Source organism: Hyla sarda, chromosome 2 (genome assembly GCF_029499605.1).
Source record: "Hyla sarda isolate aHylSar1 chromosome 2, aHylSar1.hap1, whole genome shotgun sequence".
Taxonomy (NCBI): Eukaryota; Metazoa; Chordata; class Amphibia; order Anura; family Hylidae; genus Hyla; species Hyla sarda.
In genome coordinates, this window is record NC_079190.1 from 110389661 (window position 1) to 110412424 (window position 22764).

The following is a 22764-nucleotide window of genomic DNA, read 5'->3' on the forward strand; positions in this document are numbered from 1 at the left end:
AAATATGCTTCTTTCTATTGTATTTTTCCCGATCAGTCCTGTCAGCAAGCATTTCTGACTCATGCTGGAGTTCTAAACACTCAGAACTGCCAGCCTGCTTTGTTCACAGCCAAACAGGCTGTGAACAAAGCAGGCTGGCAGCTCTGAGTGTTCTCCTTTGTGAACAAAGCAGACTGGCAGCTCGTAGTGTTTAGGACTCCAGCATAAGTCTGAAATGCTTGCTGCCAGGACTGGTAGGGAGACCCCTAGTGGTCATTTCTTCAAAGTGGAAAATTAAATAGAAAGAAGGATATTTTTTAATAACATGCAATTGTAAAGTTATTCTGCATACATTAATCTATAACATATCAAAAGTTTTTTTGATGAGAGGTACCATTTAATGCATAAAGTGACAATGGTCAGGATTGCAAAAAAGGGGCTCAGTCCTTTAGGGGTTAAGCATGCTTTTTATATTTAGCCAATTTAAAAAAAATATAGTAAAAAAAAATTGGCAAAAATACAATAGTGCATTCTGAAAATAAATATATTAGTAATTATGTATTTCAATCTCATGTAGCTACAATGTAGGAATATTCCATGCAAATGGCTTATGATAAAACTAGGATATTTCCAGAAAAATTTGTATCTCCCAGAAGGTTAGGCACAGTTGGCAGTCATTTAAGCTGTCTTATTGCTAGAAGGCGCCTTAAGGTCTCTTACCGACAAGATTACAAGGTATTTTGCCATCATTTTTGAAGGCATTGCTGCTTAAATGAGGGTTTTAATTGTCTCTTTTGCTGTGATTGCTGTAGACATAGTGTCAGATAAAGTGGTGTTGGAATTGTTGTGGTGTTATCCTTTGATTTTCTATTAATCCCTTATAAAGTACTTTAATTCTGCAATCCCAGGCAGATTCACAGTTGTGTGGTAGCTTTCAATGTTACTCATTGTGAATTCTGAAGATGCTAAGAAGGTAGCATTGAAACTGATGTGTAATAAAGCAAACATACCGGATTAGTACCACCACCTCAGAATATACAGAATAGTCAATCTAGAATTCTTGTGAGAAGATGCAAACAAAAACAGTAACAGTAAGAAGAAAATAGGTCATCCAGCCACCAACTAGCTCTAGATTTCTTTTCTTAAAATGCTCTATCCATTTTTAAGTGTGGCTGCAGTGAAATCAAAGCAGGAATTTATTAAAGGGGTACTCCAAAAAAGTCTCCAAACCAACTGGTGACAGAAAGTAATACAGATTTGTAAATTACTTCTATTTAAACATGATAAGCCTTCCAGTACTTCCAGCTCCAGAGGAAGTTGTGTAGTCCTTTCCAGTCCCACCACAGGGCTCTCAGTGCTCTCTGCTGTCCGTGTCAGGAACTGTTTGGAGCAGGAGATGTTTTCTATATGGATTTGTTCCTGCTATAGACAGTTCCTGACATGGAAAGAGGTGGCAGAAGAGACCATTGTGGTCAGATTGGAAAGAACTGCACAACTTCCTCTGGAGTATACAGCAACTGATAAGTACTGGAATGATTAAGATTTTTAAATGGAAGTAATGTACAAATCTGTTCAAAGGGGTACTCTGCTGATAAACATTTTTTTTTTTTAAATCAAGTAGTGCCAGAAAGTTAGTAGGAGCAAATTTCCACAGCAAATCTCTCCTGCTCTGGACAGTTCCTGACATGGACAGAGGTGTCAGCAGAGCACTGTGGTCACACAGAAAGCAAATTTAAAAAGAAAAGTACTTCCTCTGTAGTATACAGCAGCTGATATGGTCTGAAAGGATTATGATTTTTAAATAGAAGTAATTCACCAATCTGTTTAACTTTCTGATATCAGTTGATTAAAAAAAATAATAATAAATGTTTCCAGCGGAGTATCCCTTTAACTTTCTGGCACCAGTTGATTTGAATTTTTTTTCCCCTTTGGAGTACTCCTTTAAATCACTATAATCTATTATTTTCTATAGGAATCTATGGTTTTCCAGAGCCAAGGGTTATGCTGTACAGGCAGTTTTTGATACATATAGCATTTACTATCAATAGGTTTTAATGAGATCACAATGAATTGCTCAGAGGACTACAATTAAGAAAATAAATTCTAAACTTTATACATAACATATCAAAGAAAATAAATTATAATTATCACACAAATATACATAAAATATCACAGAAAATAAATTATAAATATCACAGAAAATAAATGAAAAATTGGAATCATGAGTGCTTTTGGTTGTGAAAATTATAGGCCTTTAAATAAAACAATATCAGGTGATAACTTTATGTGACTACTAAAACTGACACCAGCAAGTCAGTAATGCTTCTAAATTCTTATGAAGTGTCACAAATGTTTAAAAAAAAAAAAAAGATTAAATCACAAATGTGTGAATCTGAATTAAATATTAATGTTTCTAGTTAGAACATGCCTGGAGTCTTCCTTCTTGTGGACAGAAAAGGGAGAGGTAATTGTTATCTTATGATAAATGAAGATTACATCAATGTTCCCAGTACCCTGCAATACAGGGAAATGCACCTCTGATGCCCTTTACATATATGTCCTTATGATGTCATATTCCCATTAGCTTATGAAGTCATTATGTCACTTCTATTATGAAAATAACAAAAATGCATAGACAATTATTTCTGTACTTCTGTCGGTCTGTCACTACACTTTTGACTATTAAGGGGTTGTCGAATATAATAAAATTAAAAGTATATTATTCTATAACTATCTATGACAGTGATTTTATTCACGTCTCCTGGTCCAACATTGGCCCTCCATTACACCCTGGTTTCTTTGTTGATTTACCTGGATGAGGTGCTGTCCTGACTTTACTGATGACGTTCTGAACCTGCTGCAGCCAAACACTAAGAATGCAGGTAGTTCAGAATATCATCGGGAGAGATGGGACAGCGTCTCTCAGAGGAAAACAAACAAAAGTTCCAGGGTGTAATGGGGGGCTAATGCTGGAATAGGAAAGGTGAGTATGGCACAGTTTTTTTTTTTTTTTTATACAACTCTAGCTCACTGCTGCTTACTTTTTAAGTAAATCAGACAACCCCTTTATTCTGCTTGTTCTGTCCTCCCTATGTGTGAGGGTACATAGATTGACAGGCAGTCTAAAGCTGATTTCCTTCAATGCATTGACGAAGGAACAACATCCAACATGAACTTTTATTGCAAGGAAATACGTCAATATGGTAAAACTGCGGAACAAAAAAAGAACGCACTTACTAATGTCCACTGACCTGTGGCAATGCATATAACACATTTCTGTACATAGCAATGCAAATGCAAGAAATGTGCACCACTTGTAAGTTATACAAGGCATAGATACAGGATGATGACAATGATAAGCATCCATAAGAGTATACACAGATATATACTAAGCAGCATGCTGCATGAGAAGCATGGTCCCTAGCTGCTAACTAGAGACTGCAATAACAGAGCAAGATGAAAACACATCACTAAGCATCACCAGAGTTTATACGTGAAAGCTATGGGGGGAAATTTATCAAGGAATGTCCATTTTTGATCAAATTTCCACCTTTTTTTTTTTGGTCTATACTTTGACTAGCGTGCGCCTTAATCATCAATAATGCGCAGCGTAATGATGAATAAGGTGCAGCTCTCCTTTAGTGAGAAAAGTCGTCTAACGTACACATTTTCTAAAGAAGAGTCAGACCAACAACCAGATGCCTGGGTTCTCAACCCGTGGTACACGTACCCATAGGGGTAAACCACGGGTTGAGCGTTGGTATGCGCAAGCGCCGACAAATACTGGCCATGCATTGGCAAGTACTTGTCAGCGCATAGCCGCTTCAGCTCACTGTACAGTAGCTCGGCCTGAGCTGCGGCCTTGGTTACTGTAAGTGAGCTGCGTGGTTGCCCTGGAGATGTGTGACCTCCTCTAACGCTGCGCGGAGTTGCCACAGCGCAGAAGGAGTCACTCGTCAGGAGGAGTGACACGCGAACTGGATGTGCTTTGCTGCCTAAATAATCTTAGGGGAGGCCAGGTGAAGGAAAAAAAGAAAATTTCAACAAACTTTATGGTTCAGAGGGGGACTGATGGGACAGAGGGGGGATGTATGGGATGGCGCAGAAGGCATATTAAGATGGAGGGGAGAGGGATAATGACAGAGGGGGATGGGGATTAATAAAGCACAAGACATTAAAATTTAATGTCTTGTGCTTTATTACTCCCCATCCTCCTTCCGCCATTATCACTTTCCCCTTCCATCTTAATATGCCTTCTGCTTTCTTGCTCTGCCACTGTCAAGGTGCCGCATGGGTCAAATGGACCCAGCGGAACCTGTTATAGGTCCGGTAATCCACAGGTATCGGGGAAAGATTACTCCTGGCACAGCAAGTTGGTTAATAGGTTAAATAATAATAATAATGTTTAATAGGTTAAAGGTCACAGTTAGAGATGAGCGAATCGAAGTTGACGAACCCGAATTCGTTACGAATTTCACGAAAAATTCGATTCGCAACGAATGCGAATATCGATGCGATTCTATCACACGAATCGCTTCATTAAACTCCATTTTACAGCATTCCAGCCTATTGGAGACCTAAGATGGCGGATCCACGTGTGAGTACATGGGGCAGGGGATTATGGGAGGGTGGGAAACAGCGGCGGGAATGAAGGTAGGCGGGCTGACCCTGAACCACATGTGAGACGCAGCCTATCAGTGTTCACTGACCCCTGTGATGTCACAGCCCCTATATAATCGGCGGCCATCTTGCCTCTCTTCATTTCATCTATGCACTCAGATGGAGAGGACGGGACTGCGTGTGTGTGAATAGCTCAAACCACAGCGTTACACTGCAACTGCTAGTCACATCAGCATTAGGGAAAGACAGGAGTGCAGAGTGCTGTGCTGTTACTCTGAGAAGGATCATTGATTGCTAAAACTCCTATTCACGTTAGTGAGCATTGCAGCAGAGAGGGGCAGATAGCTGTCAGCTTCCTCATACAGATCTCCAAGCTGCCTGAACTTTCTGAAGCATCTCATCTCCTTTTCAGCCCAATTGATTTTTTTTTTGCTCCACAAAACTTGTTGTGTGACAGAGTGCAATTTAGGGTTTAATCCCTGGATTTTTTATTTGTCGTGCTGCACTGTTGGGTCCTGGTGCTGTTCAGAAATAAGTCATATTAGTGTGGACTTTAGTGCCTTTTTACCATTTTTCACCTGTTATCTGTCTCTGTGCTAAATTCAGTGTTATACCGCACGTTATACACCTGCCGGTGTATTAAAGAAAAAAAAGTTTTTCCTGCGTACAAATACGTGCGCTCATCATTGCAAAGGGCATACATACAACCAAGTAGTGTACTATTTAGTACCTGTATTTCTGTCTCGGTGCTAAATTCAGTGCTATTCCACACATTAGTATACACCGGCTGGTGTATACAACAAAAAAAGAGTTTTTTTCTGAGTATAAATACGCTTAACAGTGCGCTCATCGTTGCAAAAGGCATACATAGAACCAAGTAGTGTACTATTTACTACCTGTTATTCTGTCTCTGTGCTAAATTCAGTGCTATTCCACACATTAGTATACACCTGCTGGTGTAATAAAAAAAAAAAAAAGTTTTTTTTCTGCGTAGAAATACGCATACCAGTGCGCTCATCATTGCAAAGGGCATACATACAACAAAGGCGTGTACTATTTAGTAACTGTTATTCTGTCTAGGGCCTATATACTTTGAAAGGACAGCCGTAAGTAATCGCCTGCTGCTGTTCTATACCCTCATAAACGCACTAGTAGACTAGTAGACGCACTAGAAGACACAGTATGTCAGGCAGGGAAGTGCCAGGACGTGCACAGAGAAGGGGCAGAGGCCTACATACGTCATGCAGAGTTGGGAGCAGACTTGGGGCGAGTGGCAGCAGGAGTCGCAGCAATAGGCCTGAGCTCCCGTTAACACCCAGCGGTCGTGTCGTCGACCCATCTCTCCTCGTCAATTGGTTTGCACACTCATCCCCATCATCACAAGTGACATCTGACAACCCTAGTCAAGAGTCGGTGGGTTCCTCAGACACAACCTTCAGTTGGCATGGCCCGGGAACAGTCCCCGTAATCCCATTGCCTTTGTTCTATGCTGTTCCCTCTCCCAAAGAAGTATCTCATGCTTTGGGTTCAGCTCCACTATTTAGTGAGGACGATGTAATAGAGCACAGTCAGCATCTAATGGGCAGCCAAGAATGTGCGGAGACATGCGTCCCTTGCTCCGCAAGGCAGGCAAGCATTGATGCGGAGAGTGACGTGGGAGGCGGTGTTTCAATTGTTCAGGGTCCTGAGGCAGACACTGTTGTGGAACATGAGGAGGACATCAGTGACGTGCACACATCTTTTGATGATGATGAAGCCGATAGCAATTGGGAGCCGGGTGCAGAAGCCAGGGCTTCATCATCATCAGGAGAAGAGATTTGCTCTTTGTCTATGAGGCAGCAAGGCGGTAGCACGATTGGCAATCAGCGTGGGGGTGGCAGTAGTGGAAATTCAGGAGCCAAACGTGCCAGAGGGAGACCACCTGCTTCGCGGCAAGCTACCATTCAGGGAGGTAGTGGAACAGGGGTTCCTGGAGACGGTGCCAATAACAGTGAAATAGTGCGAACTGCAGGTGGGAAAATCAGCTACTCTGCGGTGTGTTGTTCTTCATAAAGAATCCGGAGGACCTTAGCGTAGTCACATGCAAAATCTGTCAGCAGAAAGTGAAGCGTGGCCAGGGTCCCAATCTCGACACCACGGCCCTGCGTCAACACATGATTCGCCACCATAAAGCGGCCTGGGATAACCGTGGCTCCGAGGTAGTGGTCCAGCCTGCCGCATCACCCAGTAGCCATCCGCTCCCTCCGTCATCCAGCCAAGGCTCCACCACCTCAGCCGAAGGGAGCATTGTGTCAAACCCTCCTTCTTGCGCTCCTGCTTCTTCCGCTAGTAGTCAGCCATTCCGCCAACAATCGATCAGCGAAGCCATGTCCAAGAGACAACAGTATGCGCCCACTCATCCAACGGCACAGAAGTTGAATGTGCTCCTGTCCAAGTTGCTGGTGTTGCAGTCCCTCCCTTTCCAACTGGTGGACTCTGCAGCATTCAGGGAATTGATGGCTTGTGCCGAGCCGAGGTGGAGAGTCCCAAGCCGTCATTTCTTTGTGAAGAAGGCAGTACCAGCCCTGCATAAGTTTGTACAAGAGAAGGTGGGCCAGTCCTTGAGCTTGTCAGTGTGTTGAAAAGTGCACGGCAGCGCCGACGTGTTGAGCTGTAACTATGGACAGGGACAATACATGTCTTTTATGGCCCACTGGGTAAATGGTGTTCCTGCACAGCCACAACAGCAACTTGGACAGGTCACACTGCTTCCTCCTCCACGCTCTGGCTCCCAGGCAGTTGGTCCTTTTACAGTGTGCACCTCCTCCTCCTCCTCCCCCATGTCCTCGGCCTCCACTGCACGTCCAAATCCCGGTACCACGTGTGTAGGGCACAGTGGTGTCAAGCCATCCTTCACATGGTTTGCCTTGGCGAACGGAGTCACACCGTGGAGGAACTGCTAAAGTTCCTTAGGGAAGAAATCCGAGTATGGCTTACTCCACGAAATCTGGAAATGGGAACCATGGTGACAGACAATGGGAAGAACATTGTGGCCGTGCTGCGACAAGGAAGTGGGAACCATTCGCACTGCATGGCCCACGTGTTGAATCTGGTTGTCAAGAAGTTCATCAAGTCTTCACCCCATTTGCAAGACGTCCTGACAATGGCAAGGAAACTGTGCATGCACTTCAGTCACTCGTACACCGCCAAGCACACTTTGCTTGAGCTGCAGCGTCAGAACAGTATCCCACAACATAGTCTCATTTGTGACGTTGCCACACGTTGGAATTCCACCCTGCATATGTTGGACAGACTATACGAACAAAGAAAAGCCATCACGGATTTTTTGATGATACAAGCAGATAGGAGTACTCCCCTGTGTAACTTCAATGTGAACAAGTGGCAGCTCATACGTGACACCTGCCGTTTGCTGAGGCCCTTTGAGGAAGCCACATTTTTTGTTAGTCGCTCGAATTACGCCATGAACGACGTAATTCCACTCCTACATTTACTCCAAAAAATGATTGAAAACATGGCTGGTCACGGGAATGGAGACGTTGCACCTACATCCGAAGGCTACATGAGTGATGGGGGGGGATGAACTGGAGGAGGATGATGAGGGGCAGAGCGGAGCACAGTTTACGGTGGATGAGATGGCCGGTGTTTCTGGTCATTGGACAGGAGAGGAGGAGCAGGAGCAGCCAGAGGAGCTGGAAGGTTATTACGAGGGAGGCGAGAAAGAGGACCCAGATACACCGTGGCAGTATGCAGTGGAGATGGAGGCAGGTAGTCCCAGCGAGTCACTGTCCCAAATGACACGATGCATGCTGGGTTGCTTGCGTAGTGACCCCCGAATTGTCAAAATTCGTCAGCGCGATGACTTCTTGATCTCCACCTTATTAGACCCTGGCTACCGGCCCAGAATGGGGGCCTTTTTTACACCCACTGAGAGGGAGGACAAACTGACCTCCTTCAGGGAGCTTCTACGTAGTTGGTTGGCCGATGCCTATCGGCCACAAGGTCCATCCACTCGCAGGTCTGACTCGGGGGGCTCTCTGCACTCACCTTCCACTGCCACGGCTGCTGGGGAGGGGAGGGGTGGCAGGAGCAGTACCGGCTCAATCAGCAGCAGCCTGAGTCTACAGTCGCTGACGAGTAGCTTCCTTCAGCCGCATAGTGAAGCTACTCATCAGCAGCAGGTAGACATGGAGCAGGACCTGAACCAGCAGGTGGTGGCTTACCTCGACATGACCCTGCCAACAACCGTTGAAGATCCGCTGGACTTCTGGGCAGCCAAACTCGATTTATGGCCGCAACTAGCGGAGTTTGCCCTGGAAAAGGTGTCCTGCCCGGCCAGTAGTGTGCCATCAGAGCAGGTGTTTAGTGCGGCCGGGGCCATAGTCACCCCAAGGCGAACTCGCCTGTCCAAAAATGTGGAGAGATTGACGTTTGTCAAGATGAATCAGGGATGGATCAGCCAGGATTTCCAGCCACCAATGACAGATGGGTCTGAGTAGATTGACCATGCTCCTACAACCAAATTTTCTCTATTGTGGTTGGTTATTAAACCCTCTGGGGCAGATCTGGGCATTGTACGGCCCGCTTGCCACATACGGCCCTTTGATTGGCTCTGACCGGCCCACGCTGATTGGGGGACAACTATGCTGCCTAATCTGGGGGACAACTATGCTCCTAATCTGGGGGACATCTATGCTGCCTAATCTGGGGGACATCTATGCTGCCTAATCTGGGGGACAACTATGCTCCTTATCTGGGGGACAACTATGCTCCTAATCTGGGGGACAACTATGCTCCTAATCTGGTGGACATCTATGATGCCTATTCTGGGGGACAAGTATGCTCCTAATCTGGGGGACATCTATGCTGCCTACTCTGGGGGACAAGTATGCTCCTAATTTGGGGGACATCTATGCTGCCTAATCTGGGTGACATCTATGCTGCCTAATCTGGGGGACAACTATGATCCTAATCTGGGGGACATCTATGCTGCCTAATCTGGGGGACAACTATGCTCCTAATCTGGGGGACATCTATGCTGCCTACTCTGGGGGACAAGTATGCTCCTAATCTGGGGGACATCTATGCTGCCTAATCTGGGGGACATCTATGCTGCCTAATCTGGGGGACATCTATGCTGCCTAATCTGGGTGACATCTATGCTGCCTACTATGGGGGACAAGTATGCTCCAAATCTGGGGGACATCTATGCTGCCTAATCTGGGTGACATCTATGCTGCCTAATCTGGGGGACAAGTATGCTCCTAATCTGGGCGACATCTATGCTGCCTGATCAGGGTGACATATATGCTGCCTAATCTGGGGGACAACTATGCTCCTAATCTGGGGGACAAGTATGCTCCTAATCTGGGGGACATCTATGCTGCCTACTCAGGGGGACATCTATGCTGCCTAATCTGGGGACAAGTATGCTCCTAATCTGGGGGACATCTATGCTGCCTACTCAGGGGGACATCTATGCTGCCTACTCTGTTGGACAACTATGCTCCTATGCTGCCTAATCTGGGTGACATCTATGCTGCCTAATCTGGGGGACAAGTATGCTCCTAATCTGGGCGACATCTATGCTGCCTGATCAGGGTGACATATATGCTGCCTAATCTGGGGGACAACTATGCTCCTAATCTGGGGGACAAGTATGCTCCTAATCTGGGGGACATCTATGCTGCCTACTCAGGGGGACATCTATGCTGCCTAATCTGGGGGACAACTATGCTCCTAATCTGGGGGACATCTATACTGCCTACTCTGGGGGACAACTATGCTCCTAATCTGGGGGACATCTATGCTGCCTACTCTGGGGGACAACTATGCTCCTAATCTGGGGAACATCTATGCTGCCTAATCTGGGGGACAACTATGCTCCTAATCTGGGGGACATCTATGCTGCCTAATCTGGGGGACACGTATGCTCCTAATGTGGGGGACATCTATGCTGCCTAATCTGGGGGACAACTATGCTCCCAATATGGGGAAATTGATGCTTCTGGCCTTGGGCCTATAATTGTTTGAAGTTTAGCAGTAGCTAAATACATGCTTAATGCAAATGTCAACATTGATCTTTAAATGTAAGGGGTTATGAAACCCTCTTGGGTACTGCGAATGACTGCTCCAGACTCATTCTGTGTCTTTCACAAACTACTTGCCTCCCTGGTGCCTCAGGCCTTGGGCCTATAATTTTTTGAAGTTTAGCAGTAGCTAAATACATGCTTAATGCAAATGTAAACATTGATCTTTAAATGTAAGGGGTTATGAAAACCTCTTGGGTACTGCAAATGCATGCTCCAGACTCATTCTGTGTCTTTCACGAACTACTTGCCTCCCTGGTGCCTCTGGCCTTGGGCCTTACATTTTTGGATGTTTAGCAGTACCTAAATACATGCTTAATGCAAATTTCAACAATGATCGTTAAATTCTCGGTGTTCTGCCATGGCCTTCTCCTACCCCGCCTGGGCCAATCCGAGGACCTCACTAACCAAATCACTAACTAATCCAATCGCTTATAGCGACGGGCGGTGTGTACAAAGGGCAGGGACTTAATCAACGCCAGCTTATGACCCTCACTTACTGGTAATTGCTCGTTTTAAGGTTAAATATCATGAACTGGTTTCAGCGTGCAACACGCACCAGTCCTTGAAAGATTATTAAACCAGTCCTTGAAAGGGAATTAAACATTTTTGGATTGCGGGTGCTACCAAAAAAGATGGACACACCCTAATCCGTTCAGTGGAGTGCGCCTGCGGCCCCGGACATCTGAGTGCATAACACACCTGTTATTGCTTGATCTCATCAGGAGAAGAGAGTTTCAGGTTGCCCTTGAGTCAGCAAGGCGGTAGCACGGTTGGCAGTCAGCGTGGTGTGGCAGTAGTGGAAATTCTGCTTTGCGGCAGCTTTCCTTTCCGGGAGTTAGCACCGGTCGATGAAAGATAGAGACACGCTAATCCGTTCAGTGGAGCGCTAGTGCGGCCCAGGACATCTGAGGCCATAACGCACCTGTTATTGCTCGATCTCGCAATTGATCGGGCAATGTAAGGGGTTATTAAAGCCTCTTGGGTACTGCTGAGGCCTACTCCTGACTGCTCCTGGTGCAATGTATGGGGTATTTAAACACTCTTGGGTAGTGTTATTGTTAAATTTACTGGTAATTTTATCAGTAATAAAATTGAATTTTGCAGAATGCTAACCGTTACACAACGGAACGCTTGTTGCGTGTGATTTTTTAATGAAAAAATAAATAAATAGATGGAGAGGGATTAACTCTGCTTCATCATTTTAGGAGATTAGAATCCTTTTGTCATCTGATTTTTTGGAGACAGATGCGCTTACACACATGTAATAATTTTTTTAACCAAATTTCAAACATTGTGTGGTTTATTATTTTTGAGAAGAATGTCTTTTGGTGGTCCACCATCCTGCATTATAGAGTCTTCTGAACTGCTGTATATGTGCTTGTTTTTTTTAAAAAAAAAGGTATTTTGTCAGACAATTTCAATAAAATTTTACGTTTTTTTGGGGTGGATTGTGAAGCCCGGGTGACGGGTGTGTAGTGTGTACTTGTGCATCAGTCAACTCCAGTCTGTGTCCGTTAGGCAATATATGGGTTACTGATGCAGCAGAGGTGGGGCCTTGGTCTTGGAATTTCAAATTTTTTTTTAAACTTGAACATATTGTGTGGTTTATTATTTTTGAGAAGAATGTCTATTGGTGGTCCACAGTCCTGCATTATAGAGTCTGAAATGAAGTTTTTTGAAGTTTTTTGGGGTGGATTGTGAAGCCCGGGTGTGTACTCGTGCATCAGACAACTCCAGGCTGTGTCTTTCAGGCAATCTATGGGTTCCTGATGCCTCAGAGGAGGGGCCTGGGTCTGGGAATTAAACATTTTTGGATTGCGGGTGCTACCAAAAAAGATGGACACACCCTAATCCGTTCAGTGGAGTGCGCCTGCGGCCCCGGACATCTGAGGGCATAACACACCTGTTATTGCTTGATCTCATCAGGAGAAGAGAGTTTCAGGTTGCCCTTGAGTCAGCAAGGCGGTAGCACGGTTGGCAGTCAGCGTGGTGTGGCAGTAGTGGAAATTCTGCTTCGCGGCAGCTTTCCTTTCCGGGAGTTAGCACCGGTCGATGAAAGATAGAGACACGCTAATCCGTACAGTGGAGCGTGCCTGCGGCCCCGGAAATCTGAGGGCATAACACACCTGGTATTGCTCGATCTCGCAATTGATCGTGTAAAGTTAGGGGGTTATTAAAGCGTCTTGGGTACTGCTGAGACCTACTCCTGACTGCTCCTGGTGTAATGTATAGGGTAATTAAACACTCTTGGGTAGTGTTTTTTTTTTTATTTACTGATATTTTTATCGGTAATAAAATTTAATTTTCCAGAATGCTAATCGTTACACAACGGAATGCTAATTGTAACACAACGGAACGCTTGTTGCGTGTGATTTTTTAATGAAAAAAAAAACGGACAGGGATTAACTCTGCTTCATCATTTTGGATGAAAAAAGTCCTTTGGTGATCTGATCTTTTGGAGACAGATGCGGTTACACACATATTGAATTAGTTTTTGTAAAAAAATTTCAAACATTGTGTGGTTTATTATTTTTGAGAAGAATGTCTTTGGGTGGTCCACCGTCCTGCATTATAGAGTCTTGTGAACTGTTGGATATGCGCTTGTTCTTACACAAAGGTATTTCTTTAAAACATTTCTGTTACGCCGAGCGCTCCGGGTCCCCGCTCCTCCCCGGAGCGCTCGCAACATCCTCGCATTTGCAGCGCCCCGGTCAGACCTGCTGACCGGGTGCGCTGCAATACCTCTCTCAGCCGGGATGCGATTCGCGATGCGGGAGGCGCCCGCTCGCGATGCGCATCCCGGCTCCCGTACCTGACTCGCTCTCCGTCGGTCTTGTCCCGGCGCGCGTGGCCCCGCTCCTTAGGGCGCACGCGCGCCGGGTCTCTGCAATTTAAAGGGCCACTGCGCCACTGATTGGCGCAGCTGGCTTAATTAGTGTGTTCACCTGTGCACTCCCTATTTATACCTCACTTCCCCTGCACTCCCTCGCCGGATCTTGTTGCCATTGTGCCAGTGAAAGCGTTTCCTTGTGTGTTCCTAGCCTGTGTTCCAGACCTCCTGCCGTTGCCCCTGACTACGATCCTTGCTGCCTGCCCTGACCTTCTGCTACGTCCGACCTTGCTCTTGTCTACTCCCTTGTACCGCGCCTATCTTCAGCAGTCAGAGAGGTTGAGCCGTTGCTGGTGGATACGACCTGGTTGCTACCGCCGCTGCAAGACCATCCCGCTTTGCGGCGGGCTCTGGTGAATACCAGTAGCAACTTAGAACCGGTCCACCAGCACGGTCCACGCCAATCCCTCTCTGGCACAGAGGATCCACCTCCAGCCAGCCGAATCGTGACAGTAGATCCGGCCATGGATCCCGCTGAAGTCCCACTGCCAGTTGTTGCCGACCTCACCACGGTGGTCGCCCAGCAGTCGCAACAGATAGCGCAACAAGGCCACCTGCTGTCTCAACTGACCGTGATGCTACAGCAGATATTACCACAGCTTCAGCAATCATCTCCTCCGCCAGCTCCTGCACCTCCTCCGCAGCGAGTGGCCGCTTCCGGCCTACGATTATCCTTGCCGGATAAATTTGATGGGGACTCTAAGTTTTGCCGTGGCTTTCTTTCGCAATGTTCCCTGCACTTGGAGATGATGTCGGACCAGTTTCCTACTGAAAGGTCTAAGGTGGCTTTCGTAGTCAGCCTTCTGTCTGGGAAAGCTCTGTCATGGGCCACACCGCTCTGGGACCGCAATGACCCCGTCACTGCCTCTGTACACTCCTTCTTCACGGAGATTCGAAGTGTCTTTGTGGAGCCTGCCCGAGCCTCTTCTGCTGAGACTGCCCTGCTGAACCTGGTCCAGGGTAATTCTTCTATTGGCGAGTACGCCATCCAATTCCGTACTCTTGCCTCCGAATTATCCTGGAATAATGAGGCCCTCTGCGCGACCTTTAAAAAAGGCCTATCCAGCAACATTAAAGATGTGCTGGCCGCACGAAAAATTCCTGCTAACCTGCATGAACTTATTCATCTGGCCACCCGCATTGACATGCACTTTTCCGAAAGGCGTCAGGAGCTCCGCCAGGATATGGACTTTGTTCGCACGAGGCGTTTTTTCTCCCCGGCTCCTCTTTCCTCTGGTCCTCTGCAATCCGTTCCTGTGCCTCCCGCCGTGGAGGCTATGCAAGTTGACCGGTCTCGCTTGACACCTCAAGAGAGGACACGACGCCGCATGGAGAATCTGTGCCTGTACTGTGCCGGTACCGAACACTTCTTGAAGGATTGTCCTATCCGTCCTTCCCGCCTGGAAAGACGTACGCTGACTCCGCACAAAGGTGAGACAGTTCTTGATGTCAACTCTGCTTCTCCACGCCTTACTGTGCCTGTGCGGATATCTTCCTCTACCTTCTCCTTCTCTACTATGGCCTTCTTGGAATCCGGATCTGCAGGAAATTTTATTTTGGCCTCTCTCATCAACAGGTTCAACATCCCGGTGACCAGTCTCGCCAGACCCCTCTACATCAATTCTGTTAACAATGAAAGATTGGACTGTACCGTGCGTTACCGCACGGAACCTCTCCTAATGTGCATCGGACCTCATCACGAAAAAATTGAATTTTTGGTCCTCTCCAACTGCACTTCCGAAATTCTTCTTGGATTACCGTGGCTTCAACGCCATTCCCCAACCCTTGATTGGTCCACAGGAGAAATCAAGAACTGGGGTACTTCTTGTTTCAAGGACTGTCTTAAACCGATTCCCAGTACTCCCTGCCGTGACCCTGTGGTTCCCCCTGTAACCGGTCTTCCTAAGGCTTATATGGACTATGCTGACGTGTTTTGCAAAAAGCAAGCTGAGACTTTACCTCCTCACAGGCCTTATGACTGTCCTATTGACCTCCTCCCGGGTACTACTCCACCCCGGGGCAGAATTTATCCTCTGTCTGCTCCAGAGACTCTTGCCATGTCAGAGTACATCCAGGAAATTTTAAAAAAGGGGTTTATCCGCAAATCCTCCTCTCCTGCCGGAGCTGGATTTTTTTTTGTGTCCAAAAAAGATGGCTCCCTACGTCCTTGCATTGATTACCGCGGACTTAATAAAATCACGGTAAAGAACCGCTACCCCCTACCTCTTATCTCGGAACTCTTTGATCGCCTACAAGGTGCCCACATCTTTACCAAACTGGACTTAAGAGGTGCTTATAATCTCATCCGCATCAGGGAGGGGGACGAATGGAAGACTGCATTTAACATCAGAGATGGACACTTTGAGTATCTGGTCATGCCCTTTGGCCTGTGCAACGCCCCTGCCATCTTCCAAGACTTTGTTAATGAAATTTTTCGTGATCTCTTATATTCCTGTGTTGTGGTTTATCTGGACGATATTCTGATTTTTTCTGCCAACTTAGAAGAACACCGCCAGCATGTCCGCATGGTTCTTCAGAGACTTCGAGACAATCAACTTTATGCCAAAATGGAGAAATGTCTGTTTGAATGTCAATCTCTTCCTTTCCTAGGATACTTGGTCTCTGGCCAGGGACTACAAATGGACCCAGATAAACTCTCTGCCGTCTTAGATTGGCCACGCCCCTCCGGACTCCGTGCTATCCAACGTTTTTTGGGGTTCGCCAATTATTCCACACTTTTCCACTATTGTGGCTCCTATCGTGGCTTTAACCAAGAAAAATGCCAATCCCAAGTCCTGGTCTCCCCAAGCGGAAGACGCATTTAAACGTCTCAAGTCTGCCTTTTCTTCTGCTCCCGTGCTCTCCAGACCTGACCCATCTAAACCCTTCCTATTGGAGGTAGATGCCTCCTCAGTGGGAGCTGGAGCTGTCCTTCTACAAAAAAATTCTTCCGGGCATGCTGTTACTTGTGGTTTTTTTTCTGGGACCTTCTCTCCGGCGGAGAGAAACTACTCCATCGGGGATCGAGAACTACTGGCCATTAAATTGGCGCTTGTCCCGGTCTTGTCCCAGCGCGCGCGGCCCCGCTCCTTAGGGCGCGCGCGCGCCGGGTCTCTGCAATTTAAAGGGCCACTGCGCCACTGATTGGCGCAGCTGGCTTAATTAGTGTGTTCACCTGTGCACTCCCTATTTATACCTCACTTCCCCTGCACTCCCTCGCCGGATCTTGTTGCCATTGTGCCAGTGAAAGCGTTTCCTTGTGTGTTCCTAGCCTGTGTTCCAGACCTCCTGCCGTTGCCCCTGACTACGATCCTTGCTGCCTGCCCTGACCTTCTGCTACGTCCGACCTTGCTCTTGTCTACTCCCTTGTACCGCGCCTATCTTCAGCAGTTAGAGAGGTTGAGCCGTTGCTGGTGGATACGACCTGGTTGCTACCGCCGCTGCAAGACCATCCCGCTTTGCGGCGGGCTCTGGTGAATACCAGTAGCAACTTAGAACCGGTCCACCAGCACGGTCCACGCCAATCCCTCTCTGGCACAGAGGATCCACCTCCAGCCAGCCGAATCGTGACAATTTCTAAAATGTTGTTGTTTTTTGGAGGGGATTGTAAAGCCCGGGTGTGTACTGGTGCCTCAGCCAATTCCAGGCTGTGTCCTTCAGGCAATATATGGGTTCCTGATGCCGCAGAGGTGGGGCCTGGGTCTGGAAATTTCTAATTTTTGGATAGTGGGTGCTACCTATGAGAAATCTTTGTAAAAAATTTCATATATTGTGTTGTTTTTTGGTGGGGGATTGTGAAGCCCTGGTGTGTACTCTTGCATCAGCCAACACCAGGCTGTGTCATGCAGGCATATGTATATGTGTATATGTGTTACTGATGCCGCAGGGGTGGGGCCTGGTTCTGGAAATTTCAAATTTTTGGATAGCGGGTGCTACCAATGAGAAATCTTTGCCAACAATTTCTCCTTGTGTTGTTTTTGGAGGGGGGATTGTGAAGCCCTGGTGTGTACTGGTGCATCAGCCAACTCCAGGCTGTGTCCTTCAGGCAATATATGGGTTACTGATGCCGCAGAGGTGGGGCCTGGGTCTGTTAATTTCACATTTCTGGATAGAGGTTGCTACCAATGAGAAATATTTGTCAAAAATTTCATATATTGTGTTGTTTTTTTGGGGGGATTGTGAAGACCTGGTCTGTAGTGTACTAGTGCATCAGCCAGCTCCACGCTGTGCCATTCAGCCACTAAATGGTCTCCTCTTGCTGCCAACATGTCCACGCTATGTCATTCAGTCACTATATGGTCTCCTGACACTGATGCCACCACCAGGCTCTGTCATTGTGCTGCTGTGTGGCAGTGATTCTAAGAGCGATGCCGGTAATCTGCATGCTATTCTGAATAACAATATTATTTCACTACCCTAGCACACTCCATATGTGTTTTAGGACACAGCAAAGTGTTCTATACCCCTATAGAGGCTGTTTGTAGGCTAGAAATAGCCTTTTTTAATATCGATTCGCCGCAAATATATTCGGATCGAAACAAACTTTTTGGAAAAATTTGGCGAATCGAATTTTTGAAAAGTTCGCTCATCTCTAGTCACAGTAGATGTGCGAGACGTAGAACTTTTTGTCACGTCTACTGTGAGGAGGTGTAGCATAGCAGCAAATAATTGTCATTTGCGTGAGAAATAGCGACTTTTTCAGGAAAGTCGCAAATAATAAATACGTGACCACTGCATGGTCAAAAATAAAATGGTCTACATTTGGACAGAAAAGTAAAAAGTATCTATATGTAAAGATGCATCAAAGTCGCTAAAAAGCCTGCTAGCGCCTGAACAGCGCCAAAACATAGACAATAAAAATGGTCTAAAGGCAATGATAAATGTCCCTTATGGTGGCTGAACTGGAACACACTAGTTCTAAGATATATGTAAATGGCTACTAGATGGTGCTGGTACAACATGAACAGTAAAATAATGTTCAAGGCATGACACTGCTATAAGATTATATCAGTCTTATTCATTATTTTTTCAAACAGATAACTGGTCTGGATTATAAACCATGTAAAACAATCCCCCTTTTCAAAGTACTACCAAGTAAGTATTATAAACAGTACACAAATACAGTAAAAGCCGAGTCTTGCAAATAAACATATAAAAGCATGATGATAAATAATGTGAAAAGTAATCCATCAATACGGGATGCAAGGAAAGCAGATGAGTCCTGTAGAAGAATGAGGTTTGTTTTACATATCACAGTTTTGATGAACTTGTTCCATTTGGCCCAGAATCCGAGCACTGATAATTAATCATTATTACTGTCTTTGGGGTTAAAGATTGCGGAGGTTTCAATGAACACTCTAAGCAATGCGCTGGGTGGAGTTAGAAGGGATTAAGTGTATTATCTGCTTGAACAAAAAAAAAAAACAGCAATTAGAAAGATATGCATGAAAGTTGTGCATAACAAATTACAATGTCTTTGCCAAGAACGTGGCTGCTTATAGATTTGAAGCCTGTGGGATGGTTAGTGCAAAAAATGTTAGTACCTGAAGCTAGTACAAGGTTTAGTGGAGATGAGAGATACATGTGCAGTTTAGGCCCATTGCACAGCACATCACATTGGATCTCAGCAAGAAGAAGAAAAGCGTTCCCTAAATGTCAGGTTAAGAGATGTTTACTCTGTTTTGGCGTTTGTACGAGTGCATATCTCCTAAATGTGGCTTGAATGTGACTCAAGTTCTAGTTCTCCACTGGAACATGGTGCTTTTGTTTTTGGGTCAAAGCGTTTATCCAGGGATAGAAAAACAGAGCTTTTCTCCAGAAACAGCACCACACCTGTCCTCAGGTTGTGTGTAGCATTACCACTTAGTTCCATTCACTGCAATGAAAGTGAGCTGCAATACCACACACAACATGACAGATGTGGTCCTTTATTTTGTTTTAAGAAAGCATCTTTGTTTTTCCGATCATGAAGAACTCCTTTAACCCCTTAAGGACTCAGGGTTTTTCTGTTTCCACTTTCGTTTTTCCTCCTTACCTTTTAAAAATCATAACCCTTTCAATTTTCCACCTAAAAATCGATATTATGGCTTATTTTTTGCGTTGCCAATTCTACTTTGCAGTGACATTAGTCATTTTACCCAAAAATGCATGGCGAAACAAAAAAAAATAATTGTGCGACAAAATCGAAGAAAAAATGCCATTTTGTAACTTTTGGGAGCTTCCGTTTCTACGCAGTGCATATTTCGGTAAAAATTATGCCTTATCATTATTCTGTAGGTCCATACGGTTAAAATGATACCCTACTTATATAGGTTTGATTTTGTCGCACTTCTGGAAAAAATCATAACTACATGCAGGAAAATTTATACGTTTAAAAATGTCATCTTCTGACCCCTATAACTTTTTTATTTTTCCCCGTACAAGGCGGTATGAGGACAAATTTTTTGTACCGTGATCTTAAGTTTTTATCGGTATGATTTTTGTTTTGATCGGACTTTTTGATCACTTTTTATTCATTTTTTAATGGTATAAAAAGTGACCAAAATATGCTTTTTTGGAGTTTGGAATTTTTTGGCGCGTACGCCATTGACCGTGCGGTTTAATTAATGATATATTTTTATAATTCGGACATTTACGCACGCGGCGATACCACATATGTTTATTTTTATTTATTTTTACACTGTTTTATTTTTTTTATGGGAAAAGGGGGTGATTCAAACTTTTATTAGGGAAGGGGTTAAATGACCTTTATTAACACTTTTTTTTTTAATTTTTTTTGCAGTGTTATAGGTCCCATAGGGACCTATAACACTGCACACACTGATCTTTTACACAGATCACAGGCGTGTATTAACACGCCTGTGATCAGTGTTATCGGCGCTTGACTGCTTCTGCCTGGATCTCAGGCACGGAGCAGTCATTCACCGATCGGACAACGAGGAGGCAGGTAAGGGCCCTCCCGGTGTCCGGTCAGCTGTTCGGGACGCCGCGATTTCACCGCGGCGGTCCCGAACAGCCCGACTGAGCAGCCGGGTCACTTTCGCTTTCGCTTTAGAAGCGGCGGTCAGCTTTGACCGCCGCTTCTAAAGGGTTAATACCGCACATCGCCGCGATCGGCGATGTGTGGTATTAGCCGCGGGTCCCGGCCGTTGATGAGCGCCGGGACCGACGCGATATGATGCGGGATCGCGGGAGCCGATGCAGGACGTAAATATACGTCCTGCGTCGTTAAGGGGTTAATTGCATGTTTTACATTGTGCCCAATTGTTACTGTAAATAATCTTGGCCAAAGGTGAAATCATCAAAGTCTATTATCAAAGTAAAAACACTAAGTATCAGCACGTAATTTTGTAGATTCTGTTATATTGTGTAGGATGCTTAACCAAAGTTGACCCGTAATAGAACTGTAATGTCCATTTATCTGTATTTTGCATTTTTCTTCTTTGGGTCCTTTTTAAACATTGGTCCTCATTTACTATTGTAAACCCCACATGTTTTGTCGGGTTGTGCGCCAGATTCTGCGCCAGATTTTGCGCCATAATTGAAAAAACCCCGACTAACTCTCCATTTCAAGAAAATCCTAAAAAGGGGCATGGCCACTGGGGAAAGGGGGTGTGGTCTCAGAAAAGGGGCGTGTTCCCGACATTTTCCCAAAAACACAACATATTTACTAAGGTTTCCACATAAAATGTGGTTGATTTCAGCTGAGGAAAACCAGACAGATCAGAGCAGGTGTAAAAAAATCAAAGTGTAGGGAAAGTGGAAAATGTAGGGAAACCTTAGTAAATACCATGGAAAATAAATTGTAGGGAATTAAAACCCACAAAGAAACCTACACTTTACTCTTAGTAAATAAGGGCCAATGTATGAAAAGTTTAATTTTGTCACAGGTACTCTTTAATTATAATGGCTTCTGCTTCATGTTCATCCCAACTAAACCATGGCTTGGAAATAATTAGGGAACTCGGCAATGGGAGTCAATGCATGAGGCGGAACTGTCTGGTCATGTACCATGCAGAACATATTAAATATTAGGCAATGAGACCGCAAAGTAGTAGAAAATAGATGTTACTCCATACAAGTGTATCTTACATTCTATTGATCTTTACGCTTGTATTGTTACCATACAGTGATGTCCCAGTACAGGACATGGTCCTGCACTACACTTAGGCCCTATCAGGTTGAGTAACTCGGTGACCTGGGGGCTCTCCTGCAGTATCTCCCCTTCTGTTATTATAGTGTTATTTAATGTAATAGGATTATAGTCAGTATGTCAATGTATAGTCAGTATAAAGGACCTTTGAAGGACTCAAGTAAATGTCTAAATGTCACATGTTATGTTTATGTTATCACATGTTACCCAGAGGGCACCAGTTTAACACATGACCTGCAGCTTGACCAATGGGCTTTGGCTCAGCCCCCTCTATATAAGGGGGCAGCCATTACAATTCACTCTCTTCCATCACTTTACTGAGACCAGCAAACACCAGAGATCTCAGTGCTAGTGCCCAGTACCTGGAAGGCCTCAAATCTACAGTCATTCCAGTAAGTCAAGTCTATGTCTGCTGTCACTATCTACAGTCTAGTCAAGCCTCAAGTCAATTATCTAAAGTCTATTACAAGTATAATTGGTCTCAGCAAGCTGCGAGGTCCTTCTGTGTTCTTGGCCACCTCTCTGGGATTCTGACTTGACTGTGAAGATGATAACACCTATCAAACCTCAGAAAAGCCTCCCTTAAACCATAACCTGGTTGTGGACTCTCATTTTCACTGCCTAACTATTGGAATAGCGGAGATACTGTTTGGGTGGTTCCGGTACCCAAAAACCCCTCTGGCGTCATGAACATTAGGGATTAATAACTCCTTGCCCCTGGGGTTAATACCATCTTGTCCCATCCACCTACACCACTACACCCCGTGGTCCCACCATAACCGTGGGTCACCCCAACTTAGTATGCTATATACAATGGTGGGAATCTTAACAGGCTCTTAACGTAGCAAGAGGCTCACCTATACTGGACACCGGACATATGTAATCCCAGCCTAACAGACCTATGCAAAAGCACATAAAATTAAAGTCTCACTGTCACTTAAAAAGCATTTGACACGTCATAGAGACTGGGGTGTTCAGACTCCCACAATTTCCTAGAATAAGCCAGGAGTAGCACTCAGCTAAGCTTTCTTTGG